At 33.3% G+C, this 17,773-nt stretch overlaps 1 protein-coding gene across 2 annotated transcripts in view; it reads right to left on the minus strand.

Annotated features, from left to right (window-relative positions):
- ZFYVE9 (zinc finger FYVE-type containing 9) overlaps positions 1-17,773 on the minus strand; it is a 208,168-nt gene that overhangs the window by 83,062 nt on the left and 107,333 nt on the right. The window lies entirely within an intron of this gene.

The raw sequence follows: 17,773 nt of genomic DNA on the forward strand, positions 1-17,773 counted from the left end.
AAATATAGAACTCAATCATTAAAATTTTTAAGTATAGTTTCAGCTACAGGAAATCAAAGCAGGCAACCAAAAATCAGCCTTGCCAATTTCCAGAACCTCTTTTTCTTCTTCTTTTTTTGGTACTGAGGATTGAACCACAGATGCTTTACCGTTGAGCTATCTCCCCAGCCCTTTTGATTTTTTTTTTTACATTTTCTATTATTCTTTTTATTTGCATCTTGCCTAAAACAATTAGACTCAGTCCTTTTAGAGAGCAAATGGCTATTTCTATTTTTTTTAACATTTTTTATTGGTACATTATAGTTGTTCATAATAGTGGAATTCAGTGTTACATATTTATACATGTACATGATATAATAACATAATTTGGCCAATATCATTCCCTAGTATTTCCCCTTTCTCTCCCATCCTCCCTCCCCCTGGAACCTTTCTTCTATTTTACTGATCTCCCTTCAATTTTTATGAGATTACCTCTACCTTTCTTTTCCTTTTTCCTCTCTAGCTTCCACATGAAAGAATACATATGACCCTTGACCTTCTGAGTTTGGCTTATTTTACTTAACATAAGGGTCTCTAATTCCATCCATTTTCCTGCAAATGACATAATTTCATCTTTCTTTATGGCCAATAAAACTCTATCATGTATATAAACCACACTTTCTTTATCCATTCATCCACTGATGCACACCTAGGCTGGTGAATTGTGCTGCTATAAACATGGGCATGCATATTACACTATAGTATGATGACTTTAATTCTTTAGGATAAATACTGAAGAGTGGCATAGCTAGGTCATAGGGTGGTTCCATTCTTACTCTTTTAAGGAAACTCCACGTTGATTTCCAGAAGGTTTATGTAAAAGTGTTCTTTTTCTCCACATCCTTTCCAGTATTTATTGTTTGTATTCTTGATGGCCATTCTAACTGGTTTGAGATAAAATATTAGTATATTTTTGATTTCCATAAATTCAAATCAAGAATGAGGGTCTAGCTATGTTCCTGAAGCCTGCCTCAAATTTGTAATCCTCTCTAGGAATACATGTCTGTGCCACTGTACTTAGCTCAAGACTAAATAAATTTCCTTTTTTGTTGTTGTTTTTGTCCTGGGAATTGATCCCAAGGTTATTCTATCACCGAGTATATCACTAATTCTTTTTATTTTTTATTTAGAGACAAGGTTTCGCTAAATTGCTGGGGTTGGCCTGGCATTTGCATCCTTCTGCCTCAGCCTCAAAAATAACTGGGATTACAAGTGTGTACCACTCTTCACCTGGCTTTGAGACCTCATTTTCACCTTCTGGGTTTAGCTGCAATTTCACCTTCTTCTTCCTTCTACGCTATGTAATAATAGTCCCCTTAGGCTCCTGTTAAGGCTTAATTTCCTGGATACCTTGTTAGTCATTGATCACATAGCCCTTCATAGAGGAAGAAAGCCATTCCCCAGTAAGATAAATTCTGCTTCTCCAGTGTTTATGGCCAAGCATCCTATATCTTACAAAGCTGAACCAAGGGATGAGGGGTAATGAGGTCAACATTAGATAGATCATCTTCCTGTTACTAAAATTAACATATCTAGCTACTATAACTACCAATTTAGTTTTCAAAGGGCTTTACACTTTCAAAACAATTATAAATTGAAAGAAGTAGAAAGGTTATGGTAAGCTTATTTTTTTCTAGGAAGAAACTGAGTTTGGATGGTTAAACAACTTGCTCACATTTGCACCAAATTCTATGAAGATTCATTTACAATTAACAGAGCTGGGTAACAGACAAGTGCTATGGTCTGAATGTTTGAGTCCCTTCAAACATGTGCTAAAATCCTACCCCCCACATAACAAAGTGATGGTGTTGGGAAGTAAGGCAAACTTTGAAAGGTGCTTAGGTCAGGATCTCTCATAAATGGGACTAGTATTCTTTAAAAAGAGACCCGAGAGAGATCCTTTGTCTTTCCCCCACATGAGGTCAGAGTGACATTGTGACAACCAAACATACCCTACCACATAGATTATCTAAATATCATCTAAGTACCTTTCCTGATTCTGTGGGCTTAGAGTCAAAATGTAAAATCACTTTTAGAAATAAAGAGAATTAAATATTTTGCAAACTTGAACTTAAATTATTATACAGCTGAAATATCTTATTAAATACTATATCTCTATTATCACAACTGACATAGTATATTGCATTTATTTAACTTATTCTCCACTTCCTTGTATTAAAATGAGAAACTACACTATGAAGCAATGGACTAATTAATTATTTTAAACACAATTTCAGTATTCCCAAAGTTATCACTGTGTCTAAAACATAACAGATTCTCAATAAGTGTTTGTTCATTGCTTCTTTGATAAGTGAAATTACTACATAAATGAAAGGAAAAACCAACATTAATGTGCATCTATCTGGAAAGGGCTATATCACTCATGCCCAAATTCGTAAAATAATTTAGGGTCCCTCAATTTTAACAATGACAGTCAAACACATTTTTTAGGCAGTTTATAATTATAATGACCTCAAGGTGAATAGGCCTAGTGGTTACACATGACTTCAAACAACACAATCTGCCTAGTTGTGAAGAAACAAATTATGATATTACAATACATATTCTATATAATGTTCCAGCTAGGTACAGTTAGACCTCTGGTATCCTGGGGTTCTACATCTGCAGGTTCAATCAACCACAGATAGAATACAATCGTGACTATATTGAACATAAATAGGCTGTTTTTTTCCTTGATATTCCTTGACAATATACTAAAATACCTATTTACATAGTATTTCCATTGTATTAGTCATTATAAGAAATCTACTGATGATTTCAAGTATATGACATGATACATGTAGATTATGTATAAACACTATACCATTTAATACAAGAGATTTGAGCATCCAATGAAATCAGTCTCCTTCAGATACAAAGGGATGACTGATTGCTTAAAAATGTTCCATTTGTGTGTTTACATATAATTTTCTTTAAAGTGATACTTCTGGGTTCTAACTTCAACTTTTATCATTCACTAGTCAAATTACCTTATGGGAATTATTTAAACTAAGTCTTAGTTTTTCTCATATATAAAACTGAAATGATAATATTCCCCTCATAAGGCTTTTGTGAAGATTAAATGATTAAATGAAAGAATGCATGTAACATGTAGTACATAATAGGTTCTGAAAGCATGTTGGTAATTTCCTATTGTCCTTTTCCTTCCTTATAAAATCTCCCACACATGACTTTCCACATTAAAAAAGAAAAAACCTACTGACAAATTAATGAACAAATTTTATACTCAAGTACCACTCTGTGCTTATTTACACCACCTTACAGCATGAATAACTTATTCCTTTGCAATTCCTGAAAATTATCAAATGCTCACTTATTTCTTTCCAAATTAGAAAATGGAAAAAATTGTCCCTAGTTTTCAAAAAGCCCATAATTATGACAAAAATATCTGCCATGTAAGAACAAAAATAGCACGAGAGTGATTGTAATTGACCAATATCCAGCTATTCACAAATACTAGTAACAGTAACAATTTGTGAAATTTTTCAAATGTTTGCACATAGCAAAATATCATCAGAGCTAAAGCAGTTCAAACAGATACTAACCCTACCTCTGTCTAAACACCTGTTCCAAGTTTATTAACTGAAGTCATTTTAAGAATCCATTGTAGGGGGCTGACGATATAGCTCAGAGCCATGGGTTCAATTCCCAGCACCACAAAAATAAATAAGTAAAATATAAATATTATATATATATATATATATATATATATATATATATATATATATATCCATTGCAAGAAGTAGTCCCTTATTTAGTGGACTTTTGAATTTTTTTAATTGTTTGCAATTGATGCAATCAGATATCAGTTCCTTTAAGGTACTATGAATTGATTTTTTAAAAAATATTCCATGCCTTGGGGCCAGGATTGTAGCTCAGTGGTAGAGCGCTTGCCTAGCATGCATGAGGCACTGGGTTTGATCCCCAACACCACATAGAAATAATCAAATAAAATAAAGGTTTTGTGTCCATCTAAAACTAAAAAAAAAAAACATGCCTTATAAATAGCACACTTATATTACATTGAAAATTTTATGTGTGGGCCAGACACAGTGGCACATGCCTATAAGCCCAGTGATTTGGAGGCTGAGGCAGGAGAACTGCAAGTTTGAAGTCAGCTTCAGCAACTTAGCAAAACTGTGTTTCAAGATAAAAAATAAAAAGGGTTGGGGATATGGTAGCTCAATGGTAGGGTGCCTATGTGTTCAAATCCCAGTACTAAAAAGAAGAAAAGAATGTTTTATGTATGAATTAGAAAGTGCCCATTTATGATGTAAGCAATTAAAATATCTCTATTTTTTATAATTATATTCTGGCTGTTCTTCATCTTTTAAATTATAATTTTATTACAAAAATTTTAAATCATCAAAAATAGACTTAACAATATAACAAGTGCCCAAATGTCCACTACCCTGCTTCAACAGCCATAATGTCTTCTTTCCTGATATTTTTGTTTGTTTGTTTGTTGTTTTTTCAGTGCTGGGGATCTAACCCTGGGCCTCAGGTATGCTAGGCAAGTGTTAACTGTGTCAAGTGTTTAGCAATATGCAGTACTCATTAATTTCTTGGGCTTAGTGGGAAAGTAAGAAACACAATCTTGCACACAGATCAAAATAGGCAGATTCCCAAAGCCATGGCATAAGGATAAAAGTAAACTAATACTTTATGTTAATCACAAGGCTGTCTAAAATCTTATCTTATAGGTTTATGGCCCTTTTCCAAGTTTAAAAAAAATTACATAACACTTGCGATTTAAAATTCAAGAAAACTCAATGTCACATGCTTTTCCTACTGTGTATATATCTTTTAGTAACTATGTGATAATAATTATCATTGAATTTTATTTCAAACAGTCCAAGCTTTTAATGGGTAAGTTGCTAAAAATAAGTCATTTGGATAAGAAACATCTAAAGTTGGTGAAAATTAGACTTTATGACAAATATCAAGTTATATGTCACAGAAAATTTAAACAGAAGTATTGTATAGAGTCCCATGAAGAAATACCTGAGTAAGAAAGAAGTCTTTCAGCATTTATTGGTTTTAATATATCCAATTTACAAATGACTGTAATTATTCTATTACTTTGTTAAGCTATTTATTAGTTATTATATAATAACCATTTTTCTATAATTTACATCCTTAGCACCCTCTCAAAAGTTTTCTCTTTGTTAAAAGTAAATTAAAATGTGAGTCATGACTATTAATACCAGTAATTAACTGTAAACCAGTGTTGGATGCATGCAAAATGTAAAAATCTGCAATTAGACTTAATTTTTTAGAGAAAATTACAAATATCAACATTTTATAAAAATTGCTATCAATTTTCAAAAAAATATAATTAGAGTAAGTCACCATTTAATGATAATCCACTATGAATAGTGATAATTTATATATATTACTTTTAATCCTATTATTCATTCATTCAATTAATCTTTACTATGTCTAATGTGTAAATTAAGCATTATCATCTCCCTTTTATAGATGATGAAAGTGCCTTGCCTAGATTATTATGAAACTAGGTTACTGAATACTCATTCATATTATTTCTATATAAAGTTTAATGCTGTATAACTAATCTGAGTTGTCAGCTAGTATATTCCTAAAGCATGGAAATATTGGTCTTGTTCTCCACAGTGCTCTTACCATCATATCTTGACCAACTTTCAGTATGAGAAATTACTATCACTCTGCATCCTAAAGGAACACAACCAATAGCCATGTTTTAACATCTAAGAATAAAAGTAAACCTCAAGAAAACTGATCTCTGAATGCATAAGTCAAAACATTAACTGTCTTAATGTGCTGCTAATTCACTGATTTTATGAAAGTTACTCTGTATGCACTACCAAAATTCTCAAATGTTAAAACTGTTCCAAATTGCAATTAATTTAAAACACAAAACTTTATTTTTTTAAAAAAGTGACATCTAACAAAGTAACATTTAAAACCAGATATTTTTCAATTTCTTTTTTGAAATAAGTATTTATAAAATTTGTCTTAAAAATTATGATATAGGGGTTGGGGTTGTGGCTCAGCAGTAGAGCACTCGCTAGCACGTGCAAGGCGCTAGATTCAATCCTTAGCACCACATATAAACAAGTAAAATAAAGGTATTGTACCCAACTATAACTAAAAATATATATATTTAAAAATGATATAAATGAAGAAATTTTTCTGGGAAACACAAATAACATAAAAATCACAATAACAAAAATCTATTTAGTTGTTTTATTTATTTTTTTAATATTTTTTAGTTGTAGATGGACACAATACCTTTATTTATTTATCTTTATGTGGTGCTGAGGATGGAACACAGTGCCTCACCCATGCTAGGCAAGTGCTCTATCACTGAGCCACAACTCCAACCCTAGTTGTTTTATTTATATCATTTCAACTTTACTCATGGGAAAAGAGCTTGACTTACACAGCTAGCAGAACTTTGGTTAGTTCATACTTTACCAACTCAGTTTCTTCAACTGTAAACTAGGGATTATGCTTACTCTTAGGTTTACTAAGTCAGAAAAACAAAGCACAGAGTAGATACTAAATAAACATTGGCTCCCTCTGTTTCTCTTAGGTGGCTGCCTAGGAACTCTGGTCATATTCCAGCTGTTGTTAAAGAAGTGATCATTATGGGGCTGGGGATGTGGCTCAAGTGGTAGCTCGCTCGCCTGGCATGCGTGCAGCCCGGGTTCGATCCTCAGCACCATATACAAACAAAGATGTTGTGTCCGCCGAAAACTAAAAAATAAATATTAAAATTCTCTCTCTCTCTCTCTCTTAAAAAAAAAAGAATTGATCATTACTAAGAATCTCAATTTCAACAGTTTCTTAATCTGTGTTTTCCTGAAACTGTGGCATATATTGTTTTGTAGAGTAAGCTTAAGAACTCAAACTGCTTGAGTTTGAATCCTAAATAAATTTACTAGATTTTTTTATGATTTTGAACATGTTACTTAACCTTTTTATACCTTTTTTATCACTGCTTTTAAAATATTTTTAGTTGCAGATGGACACAATATCTTTGTTTATTAATTTATTTTTATGTGGCACTGAGGATCAAAGCCAGTGCCTCACACATGTGAGGCAAGTACTCTACCACTGAGCTACAGCCCCTGCCCTGTTTTATCACTTTTATAAATTATTACATTTGGATTATAACAGCAGCCACCTTATAGACTTGTTATATGTATTAATAGAGGTAGGTATTTTTAAAAGTATCTGGACTAGGGGCTGGGGATGTAGCTCAGGCGGTAGCGCGCTCGCCTGGCATGCGTGCGTCCCGGGTTCCATCCTCAGCACCACATACCAACAAACATGTTGTGTCCACCGAGAACTAAAAAAAATAAATAAATATTAAAATTCTCTCTCTCTCTCTCATCTCTCTCTCTCTCTCATCTCTCATCTCTCTCTCTCTCATCTCTCTAAATAAATAAATAAATAAATAAATAAATAAATAAATAAAAGTATCTGGACTAGATAAATATTCAATAAAGATTAGGTAGCTCACTGTCCTCTTGCTCCCACCATTACCATATATTTGCTTCTCATTATAGAGTAATTGAGGCTCTGTAATTGTTCATTTCTTATTTCAAATGTTTAAGTCTTGTCATCTACAGAAACATAAGTGATATGTTTAATAGGGACCATTATTTTAATAGGGGCCACTTCTTTTCTTTAATGAAAATGAAACACTAAGCAAAAAGAAAATGATCACTGAAAGAATAAATGAACAGACAAGTAAGTAGAAATGAATAGATAGATGGCAGCATAGATTGGCCCTATAGAACTTTTCTTGCTTCTCCAATCCAAAATGCTTGTACTGTAAAGATAACAATTTCACCATGTCTCCAAGGAAAAATGAATTCAATATCCATTAAGTCAGAATTCAACTAGTATAAAACTGCTGAAAGTCTGATATAAAATCTCAAAGGGTTCTCAAAATTTAAACTCTCTGGGACTAAGGATTAGCTCGCTGGTAAAGTGCTTGCCCAGCATGCCTAAGGCCCTGATTGGTCCAGCACCACATAAAGAAAAAGAAAATCAATTACCTTCTAGGTCTTACTTTCCCATTCCAAGGTAACAATCTCTCCTCAAATCTTCATTTGTCTCTCTTTCACCGTTTACAATATTTGTGTTTTTGAAATAAACACCAGCCAATAAGATATACATTTCTTCATGCTCTCACCACCAGACGCATCTATCTCTGTTCCTAACCTTCCCATATTGAAGAGCAAACCGTCAACATATGAAGAGATCTCATCCCTTGGGCCTTCTCAAGGACTTTTCTCAACTTTTGATAGTTCCCCCTTTGTCCTAAAACTCCTTCCTTTTCCTTTCCCTTTCTCTTTCTCTCCACCCAGCCACCCCGCGCCTCACCTCTCTCGCAATGCTAGAGATGGAACCCAGGGCCTCACATGTGCTACCCAAGTGTTCTACCACTGACCCACACTCTCAGTCCCCTAAAACTTCTATTCTAAATGATCACTGATTTCATTATGTAAACACATATCTCCCATCCTTACAAAATTCATCCATAACCACCATTTCCATCTAACAATTGCTCCAATTTCTTCTATTCTACCTCATGGCAAAAGTTCTCAAAAAAAATCATCTTCAGTTCCTCACTTCTATTTTTAACTCATTCCCATCTAGATTTTATATCTACTGCTCCATCAAATATGCCTTTATTCAACAACCCTGATATAGCCAAGTCGAAAGGTCCCTTTCCTACCTACATCTTATTAACCACTCAAACATTTTACATAGATGATAATGCCTCCTTTCACAAAATGCATTCATCTTTTGACTTCCTATATATATTTTCTTGGTTTTCTGCCTGCCTTCAATCACTTGTTCTGCATCCTCATTCATTTCATCTCATGGCTCAACCCTGAGCCTCTTCTCTTCCCCTTCTGTACACTCTTCCCTAGATGATCTCATCTATTCCCAAGGATTCCCACTGCATTCCTCACTTGACCTGCAAAGCCCTATCTGATCTTCTCCCTGATTCTTTTCCAACCTCTTTTTATATGACTCTTCCCTCATTCACTATACTTCAGCCATACTAGACTCTTTCCTTCCTTGAATAGGGGCTTTCCTACCTCAGAGGCTCTGTCTATGCTGTTCTCTCTTCCTGGAGCATTCTTCGCTGGGTTCTTTGAATGTCTGACTCCTCAACTTTCAAATATCTTTTAAAATGTAACTTCTCAAAGGTCTTCTCTGACAATTCTCCCCACCACCATTTTTTATATTATATATATTTTTATATTATATACATATATTTTATATTATATATTTTATATATTTTATAATATATTATATTTTGTTATAGCTACAGAAAACACTAAGACAGCAGCCTATAACCAATAAGGGATACAATAAGATAAAAACATGATTGCCTTACTCCGAGGTAGGCCAAATCTGTTATGCCATTCATATCCCAGTGTTCTTCCTATAATGAGTCTGAGATTTATTTTCTTCATGGCCTTGCTAATATTTATAATTACCTATTGGTGTGGCTTTGGTCCTTGATCTAATCTTCAAATACCATGAGATTAGGGACCACAATATTATCAGTATAAACTCAGCACCCAGCACAGTGAGGAAGACAAAGATAAAGATGATACTGTGTGAAAAGAGCTTAGATGAAGCTTACTTTTAACCAACACAGTCTTTTGGAGACCATAATGGAAACTATTTCTCTAGTATCATTAAAACTTATATTTAATCCAAATACTTGTCCTGTTTTACCATGTTAGATGGTCAAATCATGTCACCTATAAGGCAAGATAGGTTTTCAAGCAGAGTGATGCTCTCATATTTATTTATTCTCATCAGTACATTAATGAATAGGAAAATAAACTTGTTTTTGTTTGACTCTTCCTTAAACAGGAAAAACACATATGACTAAGCATTTCCCAAAGTTCTTACACCTAAATTTGACATCAACATCTAAATATTCAAAGTATTGAGTAAAAATGTACTGTTACATTGAGATAGTATTCATTTATTTCTTAGTTCATCTAATAAATATCCAAGTATCTCCTATGCATTAGGGCTAAGGACACAGCAGCATCCAAGGCAGAAAAGATTCTTACTTCATGGAGTTTGGAATAGAACTGGAGAAGCAAATAGTAAACAAGGGTTGTGGCTCAGTGGTAGAGTGGTCGCCTAGCATGGGTGAGGCACTGGGTTTGATCCTCAGCACCACATAAAAAAATAAATACAATAAAGGTATTGTGTCCATCTACAACTAAAAAATATATATGTTTAAATAAGTAGATAAACAAGATCATATTCAGAAAGTCAAAATATCAAGAAAAAAGCCAAGTAATTCTATTGAAATATATTGTTTAGAAATGTATAAATACTCCAAAATACTTCTAAAAGAATTTAAAGTAGATGTGTTTTAAGAGAATACAAGGACTACAGAGTAGGAGAAAATATCTGCAAAATAGAGATCTGATAAATAATTTATATCTAAAACATACAAAGAACTCTTAAAATTCAACAAGAAATAAAATAATTCAATTAAAAGTTGAGCTGCAGACCTAACACACACCTTACCAAACATGATGCAGATGATAAACGAGCACATGAAAAGATGCTAGGTCTGGAATGTTGCTCAGAGGTAGAGCAAGTACCTTTCTAACAGACACTAAACCCTGGGCTTGAATCTCAACATCAGGGGGAAAAAATGGTGACAAACATCATTCATCATCAGGGAATTATGAATTAAAACAAAAATAAGAAACTATTAGGGCTGGGATTGTGGCTCAGCGGTAGACCACTTGCCTAGCATGTGTGAGGCACTGGGTTTGATTCTCAGCACCACATACCAATAAATGAATAAAAATTTTTTTAAAAAGAAAGAAAAAGAAACTACTACACACATATTAGAATGGTTAAAATGCAAAATAATGGATAACATCAAATGCTAATGAGGATATGGAACAAGAACTCTCACTGCTGGTAGATATGCAAAATGGTAATGGTCATTTTGGTAGACAGTTTCTTGTAAGAGAAATCCAGCAATCATGTTCCTAGATATATATACAAATTGGAATTTGCATAGAATTTTTTTTTGTTCTTTTCACTTATATATGACAGTACAGAAATGTTTTAGTAGCTTTATTTATTATTATTTAGGCTAGAAATGTTACTCTATTGTAGAGCTCTAGTCTGCTTACCTAGAATGCCTGAGACTTTGTTTCTATTCTCAACACAGCAAAAATAAATAAAATTTTAAAAACACAATGTTAACTATAATTGCCTAAAACTGGAAGTAACCAAGCTGACCTTCAATAGATGAATGGATACACAAACCCAGGTACACTCATACTTCAGAATATTATTCAGCAATGAAAAGAAACATGTAGGCAGGTGAGATGGAACATATCTGTAATCCCAGCTACTCAGGAGTCTTGCATAAACTAAGCAAGCATTGAGCTATATCCCCCACCCATTAACATATTTCTAAGTGAAAGAAGCCAATCTGAATGATTTGGCTTAGGATTCTAACTATTTTGGAAAAGGAAAAATTATGAAGGCTATAATAAAATAAGTGCCAGGGGTTCTGGGAGAGAAAGGAATGATGAACAAATAGGGGGAACACAGGGGATTTTTAGGGCAGTGTAACTATTTTATATAATAGGATGTGTAACATTCATTTATCAAAATCCTTAACACAAAGTGAACCCTAATGTAAACTATGGCACTATATATTTCTTTTACAGGATTTTGGTAAAAAATGATATAGTGATATTGGTTTATCAATTTTAACAAGTGTACCACATTAATGTACAATGTTTAATAATGAGTAAACTATGTGAAGGGGTCGTGTATTAAAAACTATACTATTTGTTCCATTTTTCTGCTCTAGAAAACAGTTTATTAAACTTTTTAAAGTGGGTATGTCTTGGGGTAGGATTGTAGCTCAGAGAGAGAGTGCTTACCTAGCATGTGTGAGGCGCTGGGTTCAATTCTCAGCACCACATACAAATAAATAAATGTTCATCGACAACTAAAAAAAATTTTAAAAGTGAATATGTCTTGGGAGTTGGACTAGGGATATGTAGAAGTGGACAAGAGGCTGCCATCTCTCAAGGTGTATATATTATTTTGTTTTATTAAAAAAAAAAGGACCAAGCCAGGCACAGTGGCATATGCCCATAATCCCATAATTCAGGAGGCTGAGACAGGAGGATTTCAAATTCAAGGCCAGCCTCAGCAATTTAGCAAGACACTGTCTCAAAATAAAAAACAAAAGGGGTTGGGATGTAGCTCAGTGTCAAGCACTGCTGGGTTCAATTGCCAGTACCAAAAAAAAAAAAACCAAAAAAAAAAACCAAAGAAATCTTAAAAAATACTAGGTTTCTTCTTCCCATCTCACAATGTTTGTTTTAGACTCAATTTTTAAGTTGAACAGTTATTTCTAATGATGTCAATTCTTAAAAGTACTTTTTCACTTAATCTAAAATGTGGTATAATGACTTACACATAAAATAGTGTTACATAGTTTTTCCTTATACCTTTATTGATAAAATTACTCCTAATTTTATTATGGTACACTACTTTAAATTAAAAGCACAGAATTAGAAATGGACTGTAGTTCACCATTTTTAGACATATACATAATATTATATAAACTATAAAAACTCAAAATATGACATTTTATAATTAATGTATAAATGCTCATTTTACATGACATTTACAAATGTCTGAGGGGAAAATTTTCTGGAATCATAATAAAAATTAATCTAGATCATGTTTCAATATGCCACTTGTATATTACATGTCCCCAAACTATTTTTTTAACATAAGTGATAACGATCATGAGTCTCTAAAGGGACTTTGAGAAGCTAGTGTGAAAATTTAGTCAAAAAAGGAAACAATAATTGCAAAACAAAACCTTAAGATTACCTTACTTAATTGACACTTTGATAAGCAGTATTCCAGTCCAACCAAAATAACTTCCAGAAAATATACTTTCAGTCCAGCATGTTTCAAAATGGCATATACTTCCCATAAAGTGAGGTAACTAAGCAGTAAAATTTGGCAATAATTTTACAAAGACAAATCAGTGCTAGCACAAAGTTTTCTATTTCTTTTTCATTCTTTTTTTTAAACAGAGGTTAACACAAGCTCTTTCAGAAGTGCAAGGAAAATGAAACTATGCAATCCCTACTTTTGCAGAAGAGGAAACAGAGTCCCAGAAATTGTCATACCCATTTCAGGGCTCTTTTGCACACTCACTATAGTTCTCTGTTCTATTCAAACCATTAACGAACACATTAAAAATCCATCATTTTGAATTATACTTTTTAAAAATCAATTAAAGTAGAAAAATAATGGGGATACACTGAAGTGACTAAACCATTAAAACCACTTCTCTTAATGAACTGGTGCCTTTCATGTTTTTTCCTTATTTTGTAGTTCACAAGAGTAAATAAAACCTACAATCCTGGAACTTTGCTAATCTGCCTCATCACCTGATAGCACCAATCACTTCTTGTCATCCCTAAAAATCCACATATTCAAACTCCCATTACGTCTTGATGGCTGCCCAAATCTAATGTCCATCCAAAGACTTACATTTCTAGTAGGCAGTTCAAATAAAAATAAATTTTTCTGCTGTGTCTAGTGTAGTTACAAAGAGTATGAGGCTTTGGAATAAGAAAGATCTGTATTAAAATCTACATATACACATCGATAAACTCTTGAGATTTAGGGCAAGTTTCTCAACTTTTCTGAGGCACATTTTGCTCACCTGTAGCTATATCTCAGAGAAGTGTAATGTTAGACTATATAAACCTAACATAAAATTTAAGTGTTCAAAATATGTTATTCTCTCCTTTAATGTCATTACAAATATAATATAAAATATCTAAATTTTAAGTATCAATTCATGAAGTTTTACTCTCCCCACACCTCAGAACCCAGGATTAAACCCAGAGATGCTCCACAATTAGCCACATCTCCAACCCTTTTTCAAATTTTACTGAGACAAGGTCTATGTTACCTAGGCTGCTTTTGAACTTGTGATCCTTCTGCTTCAGCCTACTGAGTAGCTGGGATTATAGATATGCACCACTGAACCAGCTACATGAGTCCTACTTTAAAAGTTTCTATTTATGTCTACTATTATCAAATAGTAAACAGTTTCTCATCAACTGGCACCTGGTAATTTATAACTTGTCACATTAGTAAAAAAATAATCAAAATGGTGTGAAAAGTCTTGCAAATGGCTAAATAAAAGTTTTCTGTTTTATTTTGTTTTGGTTTTTGGTATAGGGGACTGAACCCAGGAGTGAGCGCCTTATCATTGAGCTATATCCATCCTGTTTATTTTTTTTATATATTTTTCCATCCTGTTTATTTTATTTTTTTTTAAAGAGAGAGTGATAGAGGGAGAGAGAGAGAGAGAATTTTTTAATATTTATTTTTTTTTTAGTTATCGGCGGACACAACATCGTTGTTTGTATGTGGTGCTGAGGATCGAACCCGGGCCGCACGCATGCCAGACGAGCGCACTACCGCTTGAGCCACATCCCCAGCCCATCATCCTGTTTATTTTTAACAGGGTCTTGCTAGGATGCTAAGGGTCTGGTAAGTTGCTGAGGTTGGCCTCAAAATTGTGATCCTCCTGCCTCAGCCTACCGAGTCACTGGGATAACAGGCATGTGCCAACATGTCTGGCCAAATAAAAGATTTTTAAGAATTTTGTTTTTAAAAGAAATTCTCTACCCTCAAAAAAATCATCTTTCCTATACTTTGAAATTCAGTGGCTCTCTTAGGCATTTTAAGTCAAATCATCAAATACAAAGGGGCCACAATATTGAAGGCAAATGGAGCTTGAAAGAGGATGAATAACCATGATATGCTGGAATCAGCAGTTTCCACAGGAAATTAATATGGATATATAATAATGGTGATAATTTGAACTTACAGGGAAATATTGGGGGGGAAGTACAGAGTGCTCTTTCTAGTCTGTAATTTATTGCTTATCAAACAGGGAAAGTGGGTATTATGTTGCTCTAACGAGCAATTATCTAAATTTAAAATTCGTGAAGTCATAAAAATAAAACTATTGTAATTATTTTAGAATGTGTGACATGCTTTTCAAATTAACAATAAAAGAATACAACCCATGCGTCTTGATTCCCCCCCCATTACAACAATATAGGAACAAACTGCTACATTTTATTATTTTTCTATATTCTAGCATAATTATTTTATTTTTTTTACAATTACTGCAAACATTTTAATGTGCATAATTATTTTGTATTCCACTATTATACCAAGATGAATAACAATTAAAATATACCCACTCTGTAATAATAGCTGAATATAAACTATCATGCTAAGTAATTTCTCACAACTTTAACCCCTTCTATACTCAAGCATATTTTTAATATTGACCCATACTTCTGTATGATTAATTTATTTCCCTTTTCCTACTGCTAATCATCCACCTATGCTTTGCATGATCCCACTTTTCTTACATACTTTAGAACTTTGTTCTGTGTGTGTGTGTGTGTGTGTGTGTGTGTGTGTGTGTGGTCACTTTATAGCTTTCCTGACTCACTCCTCAATTCTTGAAAAACTTAACCTGAAAAAACTCCTGGAGGAGCTAGAGTTGAAGCTCAGTGGTAGAGCACTTGCCTAGCATGTGGGGCACTGGGTTCGATTCTCAGCATGTCATATACATAAATGAATAAAGTAAAAGTCCATGAACATCTAAAATAAATGTGTTAAAAATGCAATCTTCTTTTTTAAAAAAACTCCTGGAAAAACAAAACTCTTCAAACTGCTGGTATCAATGAGGATGTATGCTAGAGAAAGCAGAATGACTGAGGGAAAGAGTACCTAGCTTTAAAGTCAGGGCATTTATAAGATGTGTAAACTTGGACCTATTCCTTGGCCTCTCTGAATCTAAAATGCTTAATCTTTCAAACAGGAAAAATTAACACATACTGATGAGGGCTGAATAAGAATGAATATGAAGAACATATAATTTGCATTCTCAATAGGCTTTGTCTACTCAGATCGGTGGTTCACAATGTTTTTTATTTTTTCAAAACTCTAGGAATCCAAATATTCCTTTTCCTACTCACTGAAATCCATATCTTTGTCTATAAATTTCATGAGATCTAAATTCCATTTTATCCCCAATACTAGCTCAGAAACTTGTATATGTTAGAGGTTTGTGTGGAGAAAAGATAATTTAGTAGAGAAATTACTGTATATTTTTAATTTCTACTAGGATTGAACAAATTAAGTTTCCTTTTTCTTTTTTAAATTTTTTTTTATTTTTATTTTTATTTTTTTTTTAGTTTTCAGTGGACACAACATCTTTATTTTATTTTATTTTTTATGTAGTGCTGAGGATCAAACCCAGCGTCCCATGCATGCCAGGCACCGCTTAAGCCACATCCCCAGCCCAAAGTTTCCTTTTTCAATAGTTAAAAACAATTTTAAAAATTACATTGCCTACAGTATTTTTCTAGCTTACTTCCCAGGAGAATTTGATTAATAGAAAAAGGATACTTATGTTTACAAGTCCTTTCCTTCTGAAAAGCTCAAAGATTTTCTCATCAATCCTTATAATCATCTCTGAGATAAATGGAGATGGGGCAAATAGAATTATGAATTGATAATCCATAAGAGTTCATAAATTCCACAGTAAAATTTCCATCTAAGTTTTCAATTTATATGTACTTTATCATAACTCTTTTTCTGAATTCACATAAGGTACCTAATTTTCTTATTACATTAGAATATTCTGGTCTGTACCAAAAATATTTTTGTCATTTAAGAAAACAAAAATTTTATAAAGTGTTATATGTAGTAAGTGAAACAGAATAACATAAAAATGATCAATTTAATCTCCTAAACTACCCTGTTCAGTCTACTGACCATAGTTCTACTTCAGCTAACAAATACAAACTAAAATATTTAGGAATTAGACACAGTCTCAGCTTCAGCTTCCTTCTACTACCCATATTGGTTCTTTTGTGCTAGGACTTTCTAATAAACTTTGCTGACTGATCAGCCTGAAACCATCCTTGCCTTTTCATCTGTCAACAGAATCCTTCTTTTGTTCAGGCAACACCCAGGAAATAAATTATGATCAATTAACTTATCTTGGCAGTCCTGATCCCCTTTTCCAATGATTGGTCTAAGACTTGCTTCCTAGAACTGTCCAGTTAGTTGAAGGAAGATGCTAGGGATTCTTAGAGTACAGCTAGAGAAACAGGCTCTTTTGCCCCAACCCCAGTCAATTTCTTTGCAATTAGAAGGCTGTCAGGATGAATCTGATAATTAAAAGCTGAACTACTATTTTGAGACCAAGAGGGGAAGACCAAGAGAATTTCCATGATCCTGACACTGTACCCAGATACAACTGAGTCTAAGAGCTTCTTTATATCTAAAATAAATGTTATGATTGTCTAAGTCACTGAGGGTCAAATACTCTGTCCCTTCAAATTGAAAGTATCCTAATTAATCCACTTGTTACTTCTGTACTACCATGCAGTCTTCACAAGAGCCCAATGAAAATTACTCACTTTGGGGGGTTTTGTCTATTTTTATGGATTAGAAAACTAAGGATTAGTAAAGTTACATAGTTAATAATAACAAAGTTGAAATTTGAATCTAGATCTAACATTGAACTTTGCATTTTATTTTTCTTTTGTGATACTGGGGATTG

The sequence above is a fragment of the Spermophilus citellus genome (assembly GCF_964194105.1).
Source record: "Spermophilus citellus genome assembly, chromosome: 9".
NCBI classification, from domain to species: Eukaryota; Metazoa; Chordata; class Mammalia; order Rodentia; family Sciuridae; genus Spermophilus; species Spermophilus citellus.